Raw genomic sequence first — 11628 nt, 5'->3', positions numbered from 1 at the left:
AATATTCTTAAGTACCTTCGGAGGAACAAGGAATGGTTTCTAGTCCTCGGTGGGAGTGATGACTTAAGGGTGCGAGGGTATAGTGACACCAGTTCTCAGAACAACCAGGACAACTATCTTTCTCAGTCGGGATGGGTCTTTACCCTAAATGGAGGAGCAGCGACTTGGAAAAGTTCCAAGCAGGAGACCGTAGCTGATTCAACATGTGAATCAGAGTACATATCAGCGAGCGAAGTGTCAAAGAAGGCGATATGGTTGAAGAACTTCATCAAAGACCTAGGAGTTGTGCCAGCCATAAAGGAGCCTATGGAGATTTTATGCGATAATGAAGGAGCGGTTGCCTTAACCAAGGAACCGAGGGATCATGGCAGATCCTGATATATCGACAGGAAATATCAGTTTATTAGACATCGGGTGGAAGAGGGACTCCTCGTAGTAAAGAGGGTATCGTCAGAGGATAACCCAACAGATCCCCTTACAAAGGGACTGGGTAGGGTTAAGCACTTGCAGCATGCTAGGAGCATTGGGCTGAAGGACGATATTAGTTTAGATTAGATAGTTTCGAAACGTGTAATAGATAAATTGTAATTGACATTTGATGATTAAATAAAGGAGTAATATTTATGAGTAAGGCTACTGTCTTATGTTAATTATTTACCTATTGTTTCACTTTGCATGTTTTGACTTCCTGAATAATAAGATTATTCGAACAGTCCACAGTCGCTCATACTTTGGAAGTAGGTATGAAAGAAGATTGTCATGAATTGGCGTGTAGACTGTCTAAAAGTGTATTAGACATAGAAAAGGTTTGCTACAATGTTCATGAGTGCTTATGAATAAGTTTTGAGCATTGGATTAAACTCACGCTTGCTGGTATCACTTCATGGAATTTATCACGAGTGATCACAAGACGATAATATCATATAGTCTTTAAACCTAGATATATGCTTTGTTGTTTTCAAGTTGGTTGTGCATTGATAATGCGTAAACACATCAGTAACTTGATGTTATAAAACACATTGTTGTGCATTGATAATGCGTAAGTCGAAGTTTATCTTTTCTTTTTATCCTGAAAGGGTAAAAGCGATATATGGGCCCCTCGATGATTTGGTTTGACTTATGTGTCGGCCCGGTCAGGACCGAATTGATGTGTTCAATTAAGTTCTATTTCAGATGAATCAGAGATCGAGAAACAAACTGCAGGACAATAAGTATGACTATGTTCCATGTAATTGTCCGCACGATATCTAGAACGGAGGATTATACAATCCCTTATCTATAGGAAAACTGATAAGATCAGAGTTCGACAGTATCTTTGAGAGATATGATTGCTAATCGGATCCTGAATTCGTACTTGCATTTATAGTTACTAGAATTATCCAAGTGGGAGACTGTTGGATTAGTGTCTAAGTCCATAACTATATTTGGTATGTACTTGACCCGGTTGTGCATGGTCCTTTTAGGTTGCCTTCACCAAAGCAACTTGACAGGATGATTTAAGGAGAGAGAAAGGATTTTATGGTTTATTAATATATTATATGAATAATATATTAAAAGAAAAATCATATTGTTTAATTAATACTGGTCAAGAATTAGTTCATAAATAATTATGTGGCTAAAAGATATTAATTAAATAAGGGGGACTGGAACTGTCAATTATAAGATAATTGAGTTTTGGATGTGAATACTTATGGATATAAGGGGGGATGAAATTTAGAGTGGAAGCTCATTCTAAATTTTGTCCAAGGGGCCTTATTGTAGAAGGTTCTTGAAGCTGCTTAGGGCCGGCCTAAGTCATCCAATTAGGGTTTTGACTGAAACCTTAGCAACTCAGCTATTTAAGGGACCCCAGGGCTACATATTTCGATTACCCAAGAAACCCTAGAGTTCCTAAGAGCCGAAATTATGCCTCACTCCTTCTCTTTTCTAAATCATCTTCTTGCATTGGTGTTTGTAAGCCATTAGAGGTATTACACTTATGATACTAAGCTCTTGAAGATTGAAGATTCTTGCAACTATTGAAATGTATCATCTAAACTTGTTTTTATTATAGATCTCATTTTTATAGTATGCTAGATTAGGGTTTACAAGCTTTGGATAAAATTGCATGTACAATAGAGAAACCTAGATCCAAAGCTTTAGGGTTTTGCATGTGCACATAAAATGTTCTTTTGCTCAAAACCCATCACTTTATACCCACAAAATCTTCATCATGACCACCACAACTTTCATTAAGATTATTTATCCTAAATAATTTTTTATTTTTAACGTTATTTTATCACTCAATGACGAAATTTATAAATAAAAGGATTTTCTACAAATATTAAATTCCTTATAATATTCATCTACATAACTTGTATATTGTATGAAGAAAAATTATCCTATTGTATTTGTATAATTATTTTCATGATTGTAACATTCCAAAATTTAAGACCAAAAATTTCATTTTTAATTAATTAATTATAAACACGGAAGTCTAAAAACATCGACAATGTCATCTGATATCATAATTAGAACCCATGTGTCAAATAATCCCAAAACATGTCATAGTAAAATAATGTCAGAGTACAACTCCCAAAGATCTCCTGTGTGGAAAATCATAGTGTGATGCGTTGCGATCATGTCGGCTCCTTTCGTTTCGAGGAAGAAGTACCTGAAACCAAAACTTTAAATCGTAAGCACGAAACTTAGTGAGTTCTCCCATCATGCTACATACCATACAATAAACATATTGTCAGGCATATCTGGGTACCCGACCTACCCTGCAGAGCATACCTGGGTGCTCAACCTACCCATGTCAGACATACCGGGGTGTCCGACCTACACCTGTCAGGCATACCTGGGTGCCCGACCTACCCATGTAAGGCACATATAGGTTCCTGACCTACCCTTCGGTTTATTTCAATCGGTTACAGGGTCTATTTCACCTCTACCAATACCACATAATATCATATTATAAACATACTTTCAGGCATATTTGGGTGCCCGACCTACCCTCCGGTTTATTTCAAACGGTTTTGGGGCCTACTTCAACCCTCCTACCACTACCACATAATAAGATAGCATACAAGCACATAAATCTCTATAGATAGTGGCATAACATACAATTATCACAAAGACAATCATCTCTACTATACACAACTACTAGTGGGCCGACATTGTTGCCTTCGACCCACTCATACAGGGAAGGTAACTCACCTCGAATAGTAGAAAGTAGCTGAAAATCCTTGGCTCCGAATATCAACCCAACTCAAGGTCCTAACCATAAAATATTTCCTTAATTAGCCTTTCATACTCATAACCCTTAAGGGTCAACTTTGGTCCAAGTCAAAGTCAAAGTCAACGCTCCAAGTTGACTCGACTCATCGAGTTTTCCCTTCAACTCGCCGAGTTCCCATGAATCATAAAATCATGTAATCACGATCCAACTCGTCGATTTTTCCTCCAACTCGCCGAGTTCCTCCTAAACTCACAGAATCGCGATATACGAGGTCGACTCGTCAAGTTTTCCCCCAACTCGTCGAGTTTGTCCCTTATAACTAAATCGAGACACTTCCAATCAACTCGATGAGTTCCTCTGTGAACTCGTCGAGTTCTTTAGTCTGTTAAGCCTTCGTAATGCATTAAGTCCATATTCTTCAGACCAACGCCCTATCTTTTGGATCGAAGCTGAAAATGCGTCTAGAAGGGTAAAGTTTCCAACTTTACCCATTAAGAACCTCTCCCTACATCATAAACTCAAACCCTAACCCAAAATGGCTCAGATCCGAATCCAAAAGACATCGAAACTTCAAAATAGACCATGAGGTCATAGATCTGGACTCTAGGGACAATTTGATCACGTAAAGCTCCTATCTTTACTCGCATGCATGACCTTGTAGGGCATAAAATACCAAAATGGTAGTCTAAAGGTTGCATGGGACCTCCATGGCCATAAAGTTTGCACCTTTATGCCATAAGTTGGGACCTCCAAATGGGACATCCAAACCCCAACTATCAACATAGATGAACCAAAACATGAAGCAAAACATCCTAAGACTAGATCTAAACATTCCATGGACAAGGTTGAAGCTTTATACCTCAAATGAATCAGAAATGAAGCCCAACTTCTGGATCTGCTCTCCTCCCACATGTTCTTGCTCCTCCTTCAAGTTTCTCATTCCTCAAACTCACAAAGAATGCACAAGATTAGCTCACAATCACCAAAAATGGCTTAGGGTTTCGAGATTAGGGTTTTGGGCAGTGGAGGCTGGAGATGAGGCCAACACCTTGGGGTTAAGGTGTTTAAATAGGGTGCAAAACCCTGGGATTAGGGTTTCATTTCTGCCAGCCTACTCATAAAGTTGAGGCCTCCTAACTCGTCGAGTAGGTTTCTAAATCCGTGGTCCAATTCATCTATACTCGTCGTGTTTCTATATAAAGGTGGATAATTATTATTTAAATACATACGAGGAACCAGGCGTTACAATTCTCCCCCACTTATCTCAGGCGTCATGATCGAAGTCTGTTGCGGTTGGAAATAGCTCTGGGTAGTGCTCTTTCATCTCATCCTCCGGCTCCCATGTCCATTCCGAGCCCTTGTTGTGTTGCCACTACACCTTCACCAACTCTACCCTCTTGTTCCTTAGATCATTCGCTTTCCTGTCGAGAATGGCTACTAGTCTCTCGATGTAGTTCATGCTGTCATCCACCTAAATATCCTCTAAAGGCACAACTACGGAGTCATCCAATAAGCACTTCCGTAGCTAGGAGACATGAAAAATGTTGTGGATCTGTCTAAGTTCTTACGGGAAATCCAATCTATATGCTACCTTGCCCACCCGGGCTATAAACCTGAAAGGTCCGATATACCTGGGCCCCAGCTTTCCTTGTTTTCTGAAGCGAATGACATCTTTCAAAGGTGACACCTTCAGAAGGACCATATCCCCAACTTGAAACTCCAGGTTCGATTGGCGCCTGTTGGCATAGCTCTTCTGCCGACTATGAGCCGTCTGGAGTCTACTCCGAACCTACTGGATCTTCTCTATCGTCTTGAGTACCACTTCGATACTCTCCATGACCCTCTGTCCCACCTCACCCCAACATATTGGGGTTCTACACTTCCTCCCATAAAGCATATCAAAGGGATGTCGGTAGTTACTGGCATGGTAGCTATTATTGTAGGAAAACTCTGCCAAGGGAAGGTAGGTATTCCAGCTACCACCAAAGTCTAGAACGCACGTCTGAAGCATATCCTCCATGGTCTGGATGGTCCACTCGCTCTAACCATCCGTTTGTGGGTGGAAGGTCGTGCTAAAGTGCAGACAAGTACCCAACTCGTCATCGAATTTCTTCCAGAATCTGGAAGTGAATCGCACATCCCTGTTAGAAATCACCAAAAACGGCACCCCGTGCCGAGATACTACCTCCCAGATGTGGATGTTTTCCAGCTTCTTGGCCAAGGTACTCTTCTAAATCGGTATGAAATGGGCGCTCTTGGTCAATTGATCCATGATGACCCATATTGCGTCAACTCCGCGTGTCATTCGAGGTAACTTCGTAATGAAGTCCATGGTAATATCCTCCCATTTCCACACACGGACATCCAATAATTTTGTCTTGTTGTGAGGTCTCTGGTGTTCGGCCTTGAACTTCCTATAGGTCAAGCACCTCTCGATGTACTAGTCCACATCCCGCTTCATGCAGGGCCACCAGTAATCAGGACGGAGATCTCTATACATCTTCGTCGCCCCAGGATGGATGGAAATCTGGATTTGTGCGCTTCCTCCATCAAGATTTGACGTACACCGCCCGCATACGGAACCCGCACTCTACGATGGAGTGTCAATAACCAACGGCTATCATAGTCGAAGGAGGAAATATGACCCATGATACGCTCACTCTTCTGATGTTCCTCCTTTATAGCCTCCTGCTGAGCCTCCCAAATCCGCTCCAAAAGCAGAGTCACTACTGTCATCCTCAGGCAGATGTCTCTAATCGAGGCTGCGAATTCCTTGTGGCTAAGTGTATCGGCCACAACATTGGCCTTCCCTGGGTGGTAGAGGATCTCGCAATCATAATCCTTCACCACGTCCAACCATCGTCGATGTTTCATGTTCAGATTTGGCTAGTCCATCAAGTACCTCAAACTCTTGTGATCCGTGTAAATGGTACAACAGACCCCATTAAGCTCTTAATAGGATAAGCCAAGTATTAAGAAACTTGTATATGTGTATGAAGAGGCCTATGAGCAAAGAAGGTGGATCAAGAATACATCAACTAAAGAAAGAAGCCAAAAGGATAGTTATCTTCACTAACTAACAAGGTGAGCTATATCAATATCTCTTTCTCTAGATTATGTTTATATATATATATATATACACACACACACACACATATATATATTATGATGAATCTTGAGGCACTGCATGAATGACCTCAATTGGTTAGATGAAGATAAATGATGGATATACGTGTAAGAACATGTATCAGAGCATGTAAGTATATTTATAGTATGTATGAGGTATATGTTTAGAAACATGTACCAAATTATGTACGTATACCTAAAGTATGTATGTATTGGTAGATAATGAGAAAGGTATATGTTGATACCTAAGAGATTGTAGATAGATACAAAGTATGATTATATGTAATATGATCATAAGAGTATGTATGTATTTATGTCTAGAAGTTAATGGTATTGTGTAGAATACTTATATGTTAATAAACATATATAAAGGTTAAGTACTTGATTAGTTAAGTACTAGATGAGTAATAGAAGATCTCTTGATGAGATAAAGAGATAGAATATCCATTGGACAAGTATTATGTGATGAGCCATATAATAAAGATAGAGATATTTAGAAAGATGATTCCTTTAGGAATAAAGAGCATGATCCCTTCGGGAATGAGATCATGTCCCTACGAGGAAAGAGATGATAATCCCTTTGGAGATGTAGATAGATGATTCTTGTAAGAATCAAGATTATATATGCTTAGAGAAGATAGAGAAAAGGTTCCTTAAGCGGAACAAGACAAGATATTTCTTTTAAGAACTTAGATGTAATCCATATGGAATTAAGAGTAAGGAATCCGTGATGGATTCAAGAGAAGAAGAATGATTAAGGACCCACGAGGAATCATTGGAGAGGAGAGTAAGTCTGGATGATTGTACCCTGAAAGATCTTGTATGCCCAAGAGTCATTATAGAATGATATTGCTAGCAATATATGATTCTATAGGGTCACACCTTATAGCAAGTTACCGTCAATTGATTATTTATTAGTATAATTTGATTTTACTAATTGGGAATTTATTAGTTGTGGAAATAATATTTATTGGAGAAATAACAACTTATGAAATATATCATAAAGTATGGTTATTTATAAGTTATATTTATATCTTAATAAACTAGTTACAATTTATATAAAAGGTAGTTTTATAGAAAATAAGATATTTGTATATGACTAGTTATATAAATACATTTGTTGGGCATTATTTATAAAAATGATTGAATCTTTATAAAGATAATATGTATGTGTATATTGTTGGATTAGTGTCTAAGTCCATAACTATTTTGGTATGTACTTGACCCGATGGTGCATGGTCCTTTTGGGTTGCCTTCACCAAAGCAACTTGATAGGATGAATTATGGAGAGAAAGGATTAAATATGATTTATTAATATATTATGGGAATAATATATTAAAGGAGAAATCATATTGTTTAATTAATATTAGTCAATAATTAATTGGTAATTAGTTTTGTGACTAAAAGAGATTAATTAAACTTAAGGGACTGAAATTATAATTATAAGATAATTGCAATTTGGGCCATGGATTGCCTTTTATTATAAGGTGGACGAATTCTATGGGGGAAGCCCATATGAAATCGTCCAAGGCCTTATGGAAAGGGCTCCATGGGTTGCTTATGGCTTAAGCATCCAAATTAGGGTTTCCTTGTTAGATAACCCTAATTGCCTCACTATATAAAGAACCCTTAAGGCTCAAAAACGTGGGGAACTTCTCTTCTAGGGTTAGAACACGTTTTGGGTAGCCTCCATCCTCTCTCCTCTTCATCCTCTTGATTATGGTGTTTGTGAACCATTAGAGGAGTGACACTTGTGACTCTAAGCCTTCCAAAGTCAATTCAAAGGAGGATTTGGGATTGTTATTGCTACATAACAATCAAGGTAACATTATAAACCTATTCTAATATCTAATATGATTACTTGTATGCTAGAATTAGGGTTTATAGTCTTGGATTCAAAGCATGTACAATAGAGAAACCTAGATCCAAGCATTAGGGTTTGTATGAGCACATAGGATGTCTTATGACCAAAACCCATCAGTGGTATCAGAGCCTAGCTTGGTTTCAATTGTATTGATGCATTGTATATCTAAAAAATTCGATTTTTGGTGTTTTGGAGGCTGGACTCGCCGAGTCCATAGCTGAACTCGCCGAGTCCAAGGTGACTCGACGAGTCCAGGCTTGACTCGACGAGTCAACTCGTCAGATAGAGCTTATCTCGGGATTTCTTGCTATTTTTGCATTGGGATAGTTACCTTATCATGTTAGATCAATATTAATCCGATTATATGATATATTTGACTATAATATTGATCTAATTGAAGATATTTATCAATTAATAAGATAATTGTTTCCTTATGTGATAATTGATTAATTATTTTAAGTAAATTGATAAATTCTTTTACAAGAAATCATTAAATAAATCAAATATGGATAATTATGAGATTAAATGTTAATTTGAATTATTTGTTATTTGATCCTTGTTGTTATGAAAAGTTTCATATTTTGCCCTTTAGGTTTTATAGTCTAAATTTGAACCCAAAGGTTTTGTTGTTTTGAAATTTAAATAGTTGAAACCCTAATGTTTTGAAAAAAGGTTTCAAAACTTGCCCTCAAGTTTTGAATTTAAATTTTGATTAAATGGTTTAATTTTGATGTATATTTAAATTCTAAACCCTAATGTGTTGAAATGTTTCAAAACTTGCCCTCAAGTTTTGGAATTTAAAAGTTGATTAAAAGTTTAATTAGGAATGTTAAATTCTAAAACTTTAGTATTTTTATGAAAAAGTTCAAATCACACCCTTATGGTTTTGTTAATTAATTAAGGTGTATAATTAAAAGAAGTTTAATAAATCCATAAAAGTTTAGGTTTACAATTTAATTGAATTAAAGGTATAATTGTTAAATTAGACCACCTAGTATTTTGAAAGTATAAAATACACCCTATACTATATATAACATTAAAAGTCTAACATTATATATATGTATGAGTAAAAGTCAGTCTTACCGTTAGTAGGCCTCATTCATGAAGCTAGTCTATAAGGGATGTTTAAGGAAATTGCCTATAAAATGACGATTGAATGGGTATCCACTCTTACCACTACTAGAAAAACAGCCTTTTACGACGCTCATTGCGCGTCGTAAAACGCTCAGACGACGCGCAAATGCGCGTCAAGGAAGGCCCTGTCATAAAGAGAGACGACGCACATTTACGACGCGCATTTAGGACGCGCATTTATGACGCGCATTTACGACGCACAATGCGTATCAAGGAAGGCCCTGTCATAAAGGAAGACGACACGCATTTGCATGTCGTAACCTTACGACGCGCGTGTTTATGACACGCATTGCGTATCAAGGAAGCCCCTGTCAAGAAAGGCCATGTCATAAATGAAGATGACACACATTTTTGCGTATCGTAATTTTATATGTTTTAAAAAAATATTTTTTCTAGATTTACTAATTTTTGAATTAAATTTTCATTTAATGTCTCTTAATAAATAAAATATCATATACAAAAATACAATTCATTGCACAAAATATAATGTCATACAAATAATCGTTCCATGGAAAGATAAAACAAATCAATAAAAGTTATAACGAAAATTTACAAACTAATTAGATACAAGAAATATGAAAAACTTGAAATCTCTAAGATTAATAATTCTAGCAGAACCTTCACGTGAGATACATACAGTTGGACCAGTAAGCATGGATGTTCCCGAATCCACAATAGCAGCAGAAGAACACGTACGCGATATCTTTTGCAAGAAGGTGCCTGTCCAAAACTACTGTTGAAGGTTGCCATAATAGCTGTTAAGATTTAAGCATAACAAGAAACCAATCAGTGACTATAATAAGCTAGAAAACAAGCAACTAATAAACAAAATAAGCAACTAATTAAGTCAAACTATGACTATGTATTGTTCATACAAGAAAAAGAAGGAAAAAAATGTTGATTTATTGTTGTTCATACAACACTCTCCAGACAACACTTAATTGAAGAAAAGAATAAGGCTAAACTTACAAAGAAAAAAAAATTCAGGAAGAAGACAAGTTTGAAAGCATACAAAATAACATTTAGCCAAGCAAGTGTGATTTACTAGTAAACTTGAAAACACAAAATTCTGAGTAAATGAACTAAATACCCTCAGAATCGTTAATCATAATAACAAGTAACAGACCTTGTAGGAGGCAATGCAGAGGTCTGGCCAGATGGCATAGCATGATAAGCACCATCCATTGTGATATAAGGTGAAGCAGCCAAAAGCCCCAGCAGCACCAGCCAAAATAGGTAGCCTACAACAAAATTTCACAATTTTAACCATTTAATCACCTAACTATTATTATCTTAAATATTTATTTACTTATATATATTTAAAGTACCATGTCATTTCTGAATTCCCCATTCCATTGGGCTGAGTAACGTAGCCAGGGAACGCCATGCCAACAGCAGGAACTCCAAGCCCACCAGGATGCTGCCCCGCAAATTGCACAACTGTAAATTTAATAACAGATTAGACACCATAAAAATTTAACATTTTTTAATGACCAAATAGCCCTTGGGTTTACCTGGCAAAAATGTTGGAGCACCAGGGAAATTTTGATCACATAGATCCCAAAACATACATACACGATATGACAGATATGATAATATTGGATTAATAAAATATTTAAGAAAACGGAAGGGAAAATTTGTAAATTGTAATTGAACCTTCTCTGTGGATTTAGCTTTGTTCTCGGCTCCTAAAGTTTCAGTGGCGGTGCCTCTTGTTTGGCGCCATATACAAGCTTCATCTAGCGGCTACACAAGCCCTGTTTGTTTCATAACAACACACCATGCTTTTACCTAATATTTATTTTACTAAAGAAAAATAGATACAATGGTGAAGTGAAAGAGCATGTAGATAGAGACAGTTAATTAATTACCGGGTAACAAGCTGAAATGTTGAATATGATCCACGGGAAGTCCCAAGACACCAAAACCACTGTTACATCAGTAGAGCACATGATCAAAAGATTCTCCAAGAAAATAAATCGGCTTATTTGGGGACAAATTTTGATCAATCTTTACACTTTCCTCCACAATTTTAATCAACCCTTCATGCAAATATAATGGTAAAATGGTCATTTACTCTCTCATTTGGTTCCTTGAAGTTTTAACATAATATAAATACAAGAGAAGATGATAACCATCAAATGGTGTTCGATCATGAGAAGGAATATGCAAGCATTGAACATGAAAAACCCTGTCCTTGTATAAAATTTAAGCAAACATACTCCTATTAAAGATTCTATAAAACAAAATTTTATAAGAAAGAATGTTCAAAGAGAAGATGAAG

The 11628-nt window shown here is 37.0% G+C and overlaps 1 long non-coding RNA gene across 1 annotated transcript; it reads right to left on the bottom strand.

Annotated features, from left to right (window-relative positions):
- Positions 1 to 10473: 10473 nt before the first annotated feature.
- On the bottom strand, positions 10474 to 11102 carry LOC111877578 (uncharacterized). Its single transcript, XR_002845469.3, has 3 exons — positions 11001 to 11102; positions 10673 to 10784; positions 10474 to 10585 (listed from the first exon to the last, which is right to left on the bottom strand). It is a non-coding gene; the product is annotated as an uncharacterized LOC111877578 (long non-coding RNA).
- Between the last annotated feature and the right edge of the window lie 526 nt (positions 11103 to 11628).

The sequence above is a fragment of the Lactuca sativa genome, chromosome 6 (genome assembly GCF_002870075.4).
Source record: "Lactuca sativa cultivar Salinas chromosome 6, Lsat_Salinas_v11, whole genome shotgun sequence".
Lineage (NCBI taxonomy): Eukaryota > Viridiplantae > Streptophyta > Magnoliopsida > Asterales > Asteraceae > Lactuca > Lactuca sativa.
The sequence above is the reverse complement of the archived record's forward strand: the minus strand, read 5'-3'. Positions and strand labels throughout refer to the sequence as shown.